The 14,221-nt window shown below is 47.5% G+C and overlaps 1 protein-coding gene across 3 annotated transcripts in view; it reads right to left on the reverse strand.

Annotated features, from left to right (window-relative positions):
• The window catches only part of C13h1orf21 (similar to human chromosome 1 open reading frame 21), a 217,115-nt gene extending 211,889 nt beyond the window's left edge, over window positions 1-5,226 (reverse strand). For 2 of the 3 annotated variants that reach the window (XM_087580170.1, XM_087580173.1), the window contains exon 1: window positions 4,883-5,190. The gene's annotated coding sequence lies outside the window, so the exon portion shown is untranslated. 3 annotated transcript variants of the gene reach the window in all.
• Between the last annotated feature and the right edge of the window lie 8,995 nt (window positions 5,227-14,221).

Consider the following 14,221-nt stretch of genomic DNA (forward strand, 5'->3'; position numbering starts at 1 on the left):
TATTAACTTCTCTGTCAAGTATGTTTCAAAAACCCCACCCCGAGGCCTAAGACACAGCTCTTAATAAACTAGCACACAGATTTATTATAAACTATGTCTGCATCTAATGTATTTCTCCAAGGTCTTAAACACATTACAGACCCTTAACTAATTAAGTTAATTCCTTCAGTTTGATCACCATTTGAGTGACTTCCAAGTGCGAAGTGGTACGCCGGTCCAGCTGCCATGGGGGTTTCTAAGAGAAGCAAGACAGCCCTGCCTTCCAGTAGCTTGGTCAGTAGCTTGAATTCAGATTGGGAAAGCTGTACTCTTCCCTGAGGGTAGGAAACAGAGCAACTTCAGTCGTCCAGCTACGCACTTACAGGGAAGTCAGGGATCGCATTAGTACCCACAGCTGCAGGCACCCTTGTGCTTCGCCCCCATGTTTACCCGGCCCCAGTTTACCCCCGAGAACTCCTGTCACAACTGCACAACCGCAGCATGTCACCATGCTCCTCACTGCAGCTGTAACTTGTAAAGATTAAACTTCAGAACTGACACCGTCAGGCTAAAATGATTGCCTACTTTAAAAAATATGTGTATTGTAATTTACACACCGCTTCAGACAGGCTCTGGAATTATGAGCCCCAAAAGTCAAAACTGTCACTATTTTTTAAAATGCACTCTTACTATTGCAGTTCTTCCTGCACAAAAGGCCTACCCCTGTATCTGTGTGTGTGTCTGTGTGTGTGTGTGTCTGTGTGTGTGTGCCTCTGTGTGTGTATGTGTGTCTGTGTGCCTCTGTGCATGTAAGTCTGCATGTGTCTCTGTGTGTATGTCTGTGTGTGTCTGTGTGTGTGTCTGTGTGTGTGTCTGTGTGTCTGTGTGTGTCTGTGTGTGTGTGTGTGTCTCTGTGTGTGTATGTGTATCTGCGTGCCTCTGTGCATGTTAAGTCTGCGTGTGTCTCTGTGTGTATGTGTCTGTATGTGTGTGTCTGTGTCTATGTGTATCTCTTTCTATGTGTCTCTGTGTGTCTCTGTGTGTGCCTCTCTGTGTGTCTCTGTGTGTCTCTCTGTGTGTGTCTGTGTATGTTATGTCTCTCTGTGTGTGTGTGTGTGTGTGTGTGTGTGTGTGTGTGTGTGTGTGTGTGTTTGTATGCACCCATATTTTTCAAAGCAGTATTTTGAACTGTCTGTTGCAATCCACTTTTCAGGATGTATCAAGAACCTACCTAAATATGATTTACTCCCTCCACACTAAGGAGTGAAGCTCAAAGCACCATGAAATAGCTGAAGATGGATATATTTAGTAAAAACATATTAGTGACAAAATTATTTCTACCTGGGACAGTGACACAGCTTACAGATAAGGGCACCAGCTACCAAACCTGACAGCTGAGTTTGACCCATAAGGTAAAGGAAAAAAACCGACTCCTTCGAGCTGCCCTCTGCCCTCATATGTACGTGTGTCCGAGTACACACAAATACACTATATATTAAAAGCAGAGACAAGTCAGAGAAACCCTGAACACTCACCATGAGCACTGTGTGGGGTCTTCATACCTGTGCCACCTCTCATAACCCTCCATGCCCTGTGGGGTGGAGCCCATCCTATAATCATTTCCAAAATAGTATTCTTGAAGTTCTGTACTTTTTCATGAAACTAAGTCCAGCCCCTTCAATATCAGAGTGAGTCCTTATTCACTAGATGTTGGGGGTTGCTTTACACAGTCAATATGTCCCTGAAAAGTTAGAGGAAAGTCAACTTTTATGTAAAAAAAAAAAAAAAAAAGAAAGAAAAAGAAAAACATTTTCACGTAAAATTGCATTGTAAGAGCAAAGGCGCCAAGTCTCGCCTCTGGCCAGCCATGCTCAGAAGGCTTGCCCACATACAACCAAGGCACGGTGCAGGGGACAGCCTCAAACGCTGGTGAGTTTAGGCTTCAAGAGTTTAGCCAGGAGGAGATCCAGAATTAAACCATTCAAACCACTACCCACAGCTTGAGACTTCAGCCACACAGCAGGGGGAAAATTACATTCCTAACACACAAAGCGATGCCACACCCCCTCTGTACTCCTTCCTAACAAACCAAAGGAAAACAAGTCATTGTGTTATAAGACAACATGAGCTGAGCAATTTCTGTTAACCGACAGTCTTCTTCCAGTGTCCAGCCAGAATTACCATCACAGTCTCTCCTTTGAGCTTATCTTCAAAGTAGGGCTTGAAGAAAACTCCGAAGGATACAAAAACCCATTACCTTCTTATTTAAATGGGCCTGTGACTAAAGCTGTTTTTATATGGCTATTGACATACGTGGGTTCCTCTGTATAAATGTCTCCTGCATTCTTTCGACTTAATGGAAGCACAGGGACGATTAGCTTTTGATAACTTCTCTGATAAGGAATACTGCAGTAGAAGTGGCCACACAAGTGCCTAGAGCAAGCCATTTTTCAGGTACGATGTTGAACAGAGCTTGCCAAACCCAACACAATACTAAAGCGCCTGCAGCCTGGACATGGTACAAGGTGTGAACCATCTTCATCCTTGGACCGTGTGTTAAGCAGTCACACAGACAGCACCTGTGAATGGGGACAGTCTTCATTCACATCTGTGACTCTTCAAGATATTGGGGGGGAGGGAGAGAGAGAGAGAGAGAGAGAGAGAGAGAGAGAGAGAGAGAGAGAACGAGAACACGAGCCTCAGGTGTTATCTTCAGAAACTTTGTCCACCTCCTTTGAGACAGGATCTCATCAAAACAGTCTGTACAGTGCCCTATCAGCGCCCAGAAATCCATACAAGATCATTAAGTGAGGTAGGTTGGAGAAGAGGTTAACAAGAAAACAAAATTATCTGGTTTTTTTTTTTTCAACTTAGAGTGAAAATTTTTAACCCTGAAAAAGGAAGAAGCTAAGAAGAAGCTGGGATCCTCGTAGAATGAACTTCTTCCTGTTGAAGGATGTGGATCCTCTCTGCCAACCACACAGTTGGTAGAGGGAGGGCAAGTGGGGTACATGTTCCAAATTGGACAGGGTGTGAACAGAGTTTCTATCCCAAATGAGGTGCGAGCTGAAAGCCAGAGCTACCTCAGCCCTCTCTGGAGGCATCCGGAGTCCTGAGCACTGTGTTTTTTTCTTTCCTGACAACCCTGTGCTCTAAGCCTAGTACCACACACTAGAAGGGATTACATTTCAATGCTGCACGTCTGATCTCTGAAGTACCGGTTCCAGCATAGTGTCTAATGCCTTTAAACACGATGGGCTGCTCTATCCCAGGGACCCTTCCTACCTTGTTAAGTAGGGAAACAAAAGCAGATGGTGGGGTCCAGATTAATTTCCAAACCCCATCAATTGGATTTCCAAACAGCCAACCCAGGACGTACTCAGTGAATCATATAACTCAGTCCCAAAGCACAAAAAAGGGAGAGGGTAGGAACCCCCAAATTCTGCATCTTGGACTTAACAGACCCTTCTTAAATATCACCTAATCTTCCTTTCCCCACCCTCACCCCCCCATAGGAGATGAAGTAGTCCAGGTCCACTCCACCCATGTTTGTTTCTTCCTGGTACATCCCAATTCTGCCAAACTCAAAGGTTATTCTCATTAGGTTGAAAGTGAACAACATCGCCTTGAATTGGAAGGTGTTCCTTATAACCATTTGTGTAATGAGCTTCTCAGTTCCTCACAAGTCTAAAAGTGGGGGAGGGGGTGCGGGGCATCTGTGGCCAGGCGGCCGGCCCCCTCCCAATGTCTGAGTCAGAATAGCTAGCTGTCTTCACTGAGGTTCTGGTTGGTCAGGGTGTATCGCTTTCAGAGCTGCTCAGCAACTGAACTTAGGGCTGTCTTCCCAGCCACACCGAGCAGACGCTCTATTTTAAAACACTTTTCCTAACTCGCAGGCGATGAAGGTATCTCATAGGTTGTCAACTTCCTACTGGAAACAAATCACTTCCCTCTCAAACTGTGCCTGCTCTCTCAAGATTATTGCGTGTTTGGGTGTGTATATTTTTATCTTCGGCCAAGCAACTCTACAGGCAAAGAAAGGCACCCCCCACCAAAATTTTATCAACATGCCTGAGCCATTCAGGGCCTTCACAAGAGGAATGAATGGGCAATGAAAGCTCTTCGGCCTAGGGACTTCTCCCACACACACATTACATAGGGGTATAAAAAGAATCTCTCTCTGGAGGGAGGGAGGGGGCAGGGTGGATGATAAGGAAGGACGTTAAGCAGCTGAGCAAAGGCAGCCCAGCCGCCGCGGCACTTCTCGAACTGCCTGCCTGCAGAGGGGAAAGAAATCTGCTTCTGTAATTCAACCAAGCACCCTCTGCAAGGGCACGAATAATAAATACACCCAGGAAGGCAAGCAGATGTACAGAAAAACAGCCACCCTGAAAAGGTCAAAACTTCAGAAATCCCGGGGATCATATCCCCTACATAAACGCATCCATCAGTGGGAACGAGAGAAGGGACTTGGAGACTTAGCCAAAGATTCTAAATTTGGGTGTCTTTTTTTTTTTTTTTTTTTTCTTCCCAGCTCCTGCTTGCAAAGTAACAGCGGTTACAGGCAAAGCTAGAGAAGAGCAGGAAGGCTGAGGGCGGCGCGGGGTGCGGGTGGGAAGGGAGGGGTGTCTCACACCAACCACCCAGGCCTCGATGTGACGAAAGTCGTCAGCAGCCCTAACCGCATCCCAGCCCCTGCAAGCAGACGCCCCCCTCCAACTCCCCCAGCCTGGCTCCGGTCCCTTGGAGCGAGCAGCTCCAGCAGCCCCGCAGCGGCAGCCCAGCCCGAGCAGAGCGCCGGCAGCACGGGGATCGCGGCTCCCATCCCTTCGGCAGACACCCCGCAGGCCTCCCTCCTCGCCCACCCGGGATGCCCAGCGCGCCGGAGGTGGCTCCCGCTTACCTTGGGCGCTCGCGGGGGGGGGCTGAAGGTGGCAAGCCCCCCGCCCCCCGCCCCTGGCCTCCTCGCCTCTTCTCTTCCTCCCTCCTCCACGTCCTCCTCCTCCTCCCTACAGTGTGGCCGGGGCTCCCCCTCCTCCCCGCCGCCTGGAGTAAAAGCTGAAAACCCCGGAGCTGGGCCCGCGTGCGTGCGTGCGGGAAGGCGGCGCGCGGCCAGCTCTCCAGTCACTAAGCGCGGCGCGCGGCTCGCAACTAAAGTGTGAAAGAAGCGGTGGCCGCGGCGGCCGCGCCACGGAACGGCCCCCCGGGAGTGGGCAGGGAGCGAGCGGGAGCTGGCAGACTCCGAGCGAGGAGGGAGGGGACCTCCGCGCCCAGGCGCTCACTCGAGGGGCGGGGGCAGCCAGACACTCCCCCGCCGCCCGTCCCCTCCCCTGCCCAGCTCCCGCGCGCGGCCGGCTCTCCTCCCCCGGGGCGGGGCCTGCGGAGGCCGCCGGGCGCGGCGCTCGGGAAAGAGGGGCTGGGCAGCCAGGGCTTCGGGGAGGGAGGAGGGTGTACTAGCTTGTGTCTGGCTGTTGACCTGTGTGTGCGTGCGTGTATGGGGTGTCTGTGTGTATGGTGTGTGTGTGTGTGTGTGTGTGTGTGTGTGTGTGTGTGTGTGTGTGTGTGTGTTCTGTAGGGAGAAGAGGAGAGAGCTTAGTGTGAGCATGCACACGCGTGCTGCAGGGAGGGCGAGCTGTGTGTGTGTGTGTGTGTGTGTGTGTGTGTGTGTGTGTGTGTGTGTGTGTGTGTGTGTGTGTGTGTGTGCGCGCTGCAGGAAGAGCAGACTGTGGGTCTGTGTGGCGGGTGTGGGTGCAGCCGGAACGGAGTGTGTGTGTGTGTGTGTGTGTGTGTGTGTGTGTGTGTGTGTGTGTGTATGTATGTGTTTGTGATTTCGCGCGCACCGGTGCAGGCTGGAGGGCAGGCCCAGATACGAAGGCTGTGTCTTGTCTGGCCTTCCAGGGTCCTGTCACTTGGTTGGCGGCGTGGGCGCGGACCGAGGCTTCACCAGGATTGAGGCAGGAGCCGGGAGGGCAGATGCTTGTCCAGCAGATCCACAGAGCTGGGCCGCGCAGAGAGGCTATGCCTGCTCAGAGCTAACTGGGGAAGGCTGCACAGCCTCGCCCTACCCCTCCTAGGCTGGGCAGAGCCCGCCGCATCCAAGGCCAGGAGATCCGCCTCTGAGCGTCTCCACCTTGCCTCGGAGCTGCGGCGCCTGCAAGATGAATGAAGGAAGACGCTTCTGCAACTTAGTAAAAGCTAAAAGCTGCTGGGGAAAGATGTGGACGCCCTGCTCTGCTTTCCCCACCCTCCCTGGCCTCCTTGGACAGAAGGGGCGAGGCCGCCCTAGCTGAGTGATTGATAAAGAACCTAGAAAGATCGTCCCTGGCCAGTGGGCCAGTTCTTTGTGGACCCCCACAGGTCAACCCGTTCCCTTCCCTTTGGGAAGGGATTTTTTTCCCCCTCATCCAGGCTCACTGGGCCTTTCTTGTGCGCGCTGAATTGATCCTTCTACACTGATAGCCTTTGCGTGTCTTTTGTGCAGCTTCTGCGCGCTTCACTGCTCCTTCACTGCCTTAGACTCTGAGGAATGCCAGGCCCCCAGAGCGAGGACACCCATGGAAACAATGGTGGTAAAAGATCCTCCCCAGACCTCACCGATTACACACACAGCCAAACCACTTCCCACATTCGGCCAGGATGAAGTTGGAAGACAGAAAAAGACGCAGCTGTGACAGTGATATGACACTTAATTGAAAAGCAAATTCATAATTTGGCTTAATGAAATAAGCTAAAAAACCCGCCCATTCGTGTCTGGAAAGTCGGCCTCTTCATTTTTAAATTCAATTCTTTTTTTAAATCTCTTTTGTCAACATCAAAGGCTAATATTACATTGTTCGTGAAACTCAACTTGGATTGCCTTTTTTTTTTAACGTACCCATATTTTAGTTTATTCTTTCTGTTACCTATATTTGTCGCCTAACCCCTTGAAAGAGGGTGGTTAGGAAGGGAAGGTGCTTGTGGAAGTTTTAGTCAGCTTTTTGTTGTTGTTGCCCTTGTTTTGTTTTGTTTTGTTTTTTAATTCTACAGAATGGAATTGATAGTCTCTTCCTCATAAGCTTGCTAGGAAAGCAAGAAGAAAATAAACAGGTGGTACTTCATGTCTGGCATAAGAAGTAAATAAACAAGAGTGGTCACTTTCAGTGTATATTAACCTCAAATTTAGCGTGCTTTTTTTTTTCCTCTTTACGTTTTTTTCTTGTAGAGGGTAGGTAGCTTCCGTTGACCTTGAACCCCTATTTCCCAACCTCTTCTTCCCAAGTGCTGGAATCTCTGGGATGCGCCACCATACCAGGCTGTGAAATTTTTTTTAATGTGAAAAATTCAGCTAAATATGAAGAAAATAAAAAAATCATCATAATTCCACTGTCCAGAGAGAAGCACTTGCTAAGTGCTTCGTGCATGACTTTTTTCCCCATTTATTCTACTATTATTTGGCCAGCACACATGTATTAAGCACCTCATTAGGGGAACAGGTAATTTATCGGGTCCCAGTCACAATACACTGCTAATATTATTTGTTCCTCGGAGAAACTATTCATTTAGATCTCATTGACAATGTCCATACTGGCACAGATGATCAATCTAGTGTCACAGGGCATGAAATATCTACAACTTGAACCATTCTTAAGATTAATTTTTAAAAAAAAGCATTAAAAACCCTTGGGAAGGGTTGGCATACATGGAGAGCATATGCAAGTCTCATGGATTCTTAGCTTACCCACTGGTGGTAGAATTCTTACAGAAATTAACCTCTGTGGTAAACACTACTTCAGAGTACACACCAATTCCTCATGTTACATGGATCTTTGCCCACCTATTTGGGAGAGAGGGCAATAGAGAGCACCACCACCTTCTCACGCCCAGCCATCCCAGCAATAGGTAGAATGCCACGTGGGTGGAGGAAGCAGGAAGCACCGCCACTAGGGGGCCTGGAGCCAAATGTGCCACTAACCCATGCCGGAGTGAGAACTGCAAAAGTCCAGGCCTGGGCAGGGCAGACTCAGCAAGTGAAGAGCTCTCCCTGAGCTTGTGGACCGCCCAGGTTCTGTCCTGACACCCAACCATCTGTATATCCACTTCTGGGGGACCCATCACTCCCTTCTAGTAACAGGTGTACATGTAGATACACTATATACATGCCAGTGCAATGCGTGCACACGCATGCGCAAACACACACACACACACACACACACACACACACACACACATACACACACACACACCAAAAATAAAAGTCTGTTTTTGAAAACCCTGCTTGTATGAGGCACGGTGGTAAGCATCCTACCTAGCAATTTCTAACCCATGCAGAAGTCATAACCACAAACACCCTGGCCTGGAGCCAGAGAGGCCGCTCCTCAACGGTCTACCCAGCACTTGAGAAGCAGAGGGCCTCACGATCTCAAAATGGCCAGCCAGGACCACTTAGACCCCGTCTCAAGAAATAAACAGCAAAAAAACCAACGGCCTGGTCAGCCCGGTCTACTAGGCATTTCATTGTAAAATAACTGCTCTACTTGACACATGGTTGGTAAGGTGAGTATAATAAATATAAGTAGTTATGTGCAGATTTACCAAGGCATCTTCTTATACAAGCGTCACTACCTTGCTCTTCCGCAGCACCAGACTATCTGAACCCGTACCATCCACACTTTGAATATAACTTCCAGAACGACGGCCCTTTTGCCCAGAAAAGCTGCATTCTCATCTGCAAAGATGGGGAGAGGAGATGACTGTAGCAAGTAAAGCACTCCTTGCACAAGGCAAACTCAGTCCGATCCCAGCACCAACATAAAAAGCCAAGGGGCTGTGATCCCTGCTCTCCGACAACTGGAGAATCAGCGGGAAGCTCCCTGGGCCAGTAAGCAGCAGACACGAGACAGACGGACAGACAGACAGAGAAAGAGAGACAGATGGACAGGGACAGAGACAGACAGACAGAGACAGAGACAGATAGACAGGGACAGAGACAGACAGACAGGCAGAGAGACAGATGGACAGGGACAGAGTCAGACAGAGACAGAGAGACAGATGGACAGAGACAGAGAGAAAGACAGACAGAAACAGACAGAGACAGAGACAGACAGACAGACAGACAGACAGAGACAGACACAGAAAGACAGAGACAGAGACAGAAAGACCCTGCCTCAAAACAAAGTAGGCGTCCTTGGCTTCAAGCCTGCCGACTTGCCTTTGGTCCTAGAAACTAATGTGGTAGAAGGAGAGAACTGGCTCATACAAGTTGTCCTTGGGACAGCTGTGTCATGTGTATGTACACATAAATAAATGCAAATAAGTAAGTAGTGTAAAGAGATGACTTACTTCTGGTAGTTGCTGTCTGATCTCAGCACGTGTGTGTGCACACACATGAATGAATGGATCATTTAAAAAAAGTCTTCAAAGATACCGTCGTCGTCGTCGTCATCGTCGTCGTCATCATCATCATCATCATCATCATCATCATCATCACCATCATCTTTCCTATCCCTACAGCTATTGCCCTGTACACCCACTCATCTAACACACCAGCTTAACTTTTTTATTTTAAACATAATTGTATTATGGACTGTGTAGGTTATTTTTTAAATTTATATATTAAAAGCTTAGCTCCTGATGGGATAGAAGGTAGGACCTTTGGGAGGTGACTAGACACAGGAGGTCTTCCAGGTGAGCTCCTAGTACTCATGGTGGGATCAGTGCCCTGACAGGAACAAGCAGATATTGTGCTATGTCCCCACCTCCACACAGTAACACAGCAAGAAGATATGAGTTCAAGCCCTGGGGAAGGTTCCTACGAAAATCCCAACCATGTTGACATCATGATCTTGGCCTTTGAACCCTGCCAAACAATGAGAAGTTACATTTTTGCCTTAAGTCATCCAGTCTATGACCCCTTGTTATAAGCTGACTTTGACAGAGTCCCTTTACCTTTGGATGTAAAACGGAAACCCAGGGAAGTAGCTAAGATGAAGAGAAGATAGCAAAGCTACGTCTTGCTCTCCTGGAGCGTCCCACAGTTTCAAGAGGCTTTCAGTCTTCTAAATAAACAGAGGTAGGTATTTTGGGCAGGATAATTCAAACAGAAGTCATCCTCGAATGCCCTGAAATTTGCTCTTCTCATTTTACTCCACGCAGTAGCAGTGAGCCTTGATTACGTGCTGGGTGTCATGCGTACATTGTGTAACTCGAAATGACTCTGAGCTAAGTCACTGCATCTTTCTGATGTCACAGTCTGATGCTGTTATCAGTCTTCCCGAGCAGACACAAAGATACAGAGGTCAGGAGGTGGAGGGACAGGAAGGGAAGACATAAGCAGCTGAATCTTACTGCTTCCATGCCGGAGCCCACACTTTATTAAATATATTTGCAGTCAGGCATGGTGGTGCATGCCGATAATCCCAGCCCTCCAGAGGCAGAGACAGGAAGATCTCTATGAGTTCGAGGCCAGCCGGAGCCTGGTCTACAAAGAGAGTTCCAAGACAGAGAAACCCTGTCTCAGGAAGGAGAGAGAGAACAAGAGAGAGAAAGAGAAAGAGAGAGAGAGAGAGACAGAGACAGAGACAGAGAGAGACAGAGAGAGACAGAGACAGAGAGACAAAGAGAGACACAGGGACAGACAGAAAGACAGGGAGACAGATATTTTCTTTTTCTTCTCGTCTATTTTTCCTTAAAAGAAAGGGAGGGAGGGAAAGAGGGAGGGCGGGAGGAGAAAGGGAGGGAGGAAGGAAGGAAAAACTGGTCTACTTTTTAAAGTTTATTTTCCAAAACCAAATTCAGACTCAGTCTAAAAGTTCCACCTGAATGAAAGCAGTCCCTTGAGTGTACCATGTCCCCCTCTCCACATGACAACATTGTACAGCTTTACACTCTCGAAAACCTGTCATGTGCGTCTTTAGTTTTAGTCCCTCCATCAAATCAACGTTGAGGAGTAGGGTACAAAGTTTACACACGCTGTACCCTGTATGCAGTTGTAGGTTGAGAGCTGTATGTGTGTTTTGATTATACCGAATCATGCCTTTTAGGACAGGCAGCTCCAGGTTAAATCAGAGTAGAGAGTTTAAAGTCAGTGCCAACAACTTGTTAATGACTCTAATTGGTCTTTCAACAATGTGTGAATTACTCCGAGTAACCTGCTTTTCTAGATCTGAAAATTACAGCTCTTACATTTATTTTTCCTTGGGTTTCTCCTTAGGGTATATATTTTCTTTTATCTTGTTTTCACAAGTTGAGCAGGTAGACCAAAATATTCAGGCTTGAAGCCAGGAGTTTAAGAGCTGTATTATCGGGGGGGAGGGGGGTGGGGGGGTGGGGGGGGTGGGGGGTGGGGGGTGGATTGAGATGAGGAATGAGGGCTAACCTGAGCTCGCAGAGCTGTCTGTTTCCTCTCCGTTTTGCTTCATGACCTTTGCTTTACTCCAATGTTGGAGGCTAGCAAGGTGAGTTTTTTTAGTATGGAGCCCTTCTTCCCAATGCACAGACCAGCTCTTCTACCCAGAGCGTGACAACGAATCCCTGGATGCCCACGTCATTTGGTTTTTGCAGATCTTTGCTGAATGATAGCCCTGCTTCCATTTTACTTGGACATAAAGTATTGCTGTTTCACACGATGGCCTCATGCTCCAGGCTACTAAACTCTGTGAGAAACAGAGACAGAGGCAGACTGTGTGAGTCCTGTAATACTCTGGCCTAGTGCAGCCTTAAGGAGGCACTGGGGGACTGATCCGTGAAGTTGCTGTTTTCTTCCTCTTAATGGTGACAGCAAATCCCAGCATTCGGAAAGCTAAGCAATTGTGGCACAACCCAAAGAAGGTGAGATAAAGAGAGAAGAGAATGTGGAACAGAAATAAGCATATGCGTGATATATATATATATCAACTTTGTCTCTTTGAAAATGCCCCCTCTTTTCTCTACTCTGTTTCAGAAAGTGGTCCAATGTTAAAATACTCATACAATGAAACACCAACCCCCAGATTAGTGTCATCAGTTGCACTGGGCCTGATGACGTGAACTGACTTGCAATATGGTTCTGTGTTATGTTGTGATTTTTAGAAATTATATTCTAAATGCATATTATTTGTATAACTAGTGGAATTCTTTACAGTGAGAGTTCCTCACTGCACACACTGTACATTTATTCTGTACACCCATCTGCTCCTACTTTAGAACTAACCACTTCCTCTGTATCTACTCTAGGACTATGACCCCCCCCCCAGCATCTTCCCAGTGTCTAAAAGTCCCTCGTCAATTTCTTTTTCTGTTCTCACACCATCTTGTTCTTCCCCCACATCTAGTAACCATTGCTTGTCCCATGCTTCTAACAAGCTTCACTTTCTGGTTACTTTTTGGGGGTAGGTGGGGGCAGAGTAAAACATGGTTTCTCTGTGTAGTCTTGGCTGTCTTGGAACTTACTTGTAGATCAGGCTGGCCTTGAGCTCAGAGATCTGCTTGCCTCTGCCTTCCGAGTGCTGGGACTGAAGGTGTGAGCCACGGTAACTGGTGACTTTTTGTTTCTTAAATGGGGATGAGCATGTGGTGTTTGTTTATCATTGTCTGGCTTATTTTACTTAATACAGTGACTTCTAGTTCTACCCACCGTACTGAAAATGGCAGAGTTTTGACTCATTGTATGCCTGAATGGTATTCCACTGCATAAACACACCACTTTATCCTTTCATCCACTGAAGGGAAGGGCATCTGGATATGATTCCATGTTTCAGATATTGTAAACAGTGCTTGAACAATTATTCAGGCACAATTACTGAGAACTTGACCATTTAAGACCTAATGGAAAATATTGGTACCCCAGAGAAACCAGCAAACCATTGTTTTCTGACTGTTTCTGAAAAGAAAAAGAAAGAGATTAGGAAATCTCAAAACAAGGTCTCAGAGTATTCTGAGTGCTGCAATGTATAAGGCAATTTCTAAATTCTTCCTCACATCTCAGCTCATTTAAGCATCCAACAACGCTGAGAGGTGGCCATGTTCACTCTATTCTCTAGGTAGGAAATTCAAGGAACACAACGGTTAAGTAAGTAGGCCCCCAAACCACACTATCCAGATGAGAAATGACGGAGCTGAGACTTGGCCCTACACAGGGTTCTTTGCCACGTGCCTGCCAAGCTACTGTGACTTAGAATAGCAAAGAACAATTTTCATGTCTGGAATCCTCCGAATGGTAGGCATCCTCAGTACACCTCCCAGCACGACCTGTGTGAGCTTCCAGGACAGGAAGAGGGGCTTGCTACTCTGGGACCACAGAGCTGCTTAATGAACAGGAGTTTCCTATGTCTTTAGCAAGGAGACCATTAAGCAAGGTTGGAGATTACAGGCCAAAGGTGGCTTGGGACAAGATACCACCCTACACTTCAACACTTCAAATGCTTACACTTGTCTTCCTTGGTCCTGAATAACAATTGGTAAAAAATAGTCTCGTCCTTTTCAAAATGCCAGATGTCAATGGCAAGTTAAGTCTAAACACAAACCGTTAAATACATTCCACAAGGCTGAAGCTATAACAGAGTCTGTGGTTGAACTCATGCCTAGGGAGCAGAGGGCCCTTCGGTCAGAACCTAATACAGCAAAACAAGCAAACAGATAAGCGACTAAATACACTCACAGCAGTTTGGGATGGTGGTTTATTTCCTTCTTTTCTCTCTGTTTAGTTCTACAACCCCAATCTAAGTTCAATCCCTTCCACCCTTGATGTGGGTCCAGCCTTTCCAATATCTGATTTCACCAGTGGTTATACACAGGTCTTCTCGTTGGAGTCTTCTTGCTACAACATAAACATTTTATTACTATGTTACTTTTCCTGGGAGATGCGGGGAAACACCTATTCCTGTGACAGAGAGGACAACCACGGACCAAAGAAATGATTTTATACAAGTCTAGCTGGTGAAGCAGTGTTACTTCACAGGAGCATGGTTGCCTCAGGCAGGGGCATTATCAAAAGAGTACGAGCATAGTGACAACTCATAGCACTTGGGTCACAGAGTCCCTTCTGCCCCACCCAGGAGGCGACCTCACCAAAGTCTCATCTTCCCCACAACTGTTTACTGCTTGATGGGTGAGCCTGTTCGTTTTCTGAGCCTCCTCCACCTTAGAGAGGTTTGGGGGGGGGGGCTTTTTTCCCCTCTCCTTTTCAACCTGGAGGAATCCACTGCATAATTCTCATTCTACTTTAAGAGGCTCTTGCTTATTGGAGAGTCTGAAGGAAGTCTGTCTGAACTGCCAATCAGGAACATCA

Source organism: Rattus norvegicus, chromosome 13 (assembly GCF_021556685.1).
Source record: "Rattus norvegicus strain SHRSP/BbbUtx chromosome 13, alternate assembly SHRSP_T2T, whole genome shotgun sequence".
Classification (NCBI taxonomy): Eukaryota; Metazoa; Chordata; class Mammalia; order Rodentia; family Muridae; genus Rattus; species Rattus norvegicus.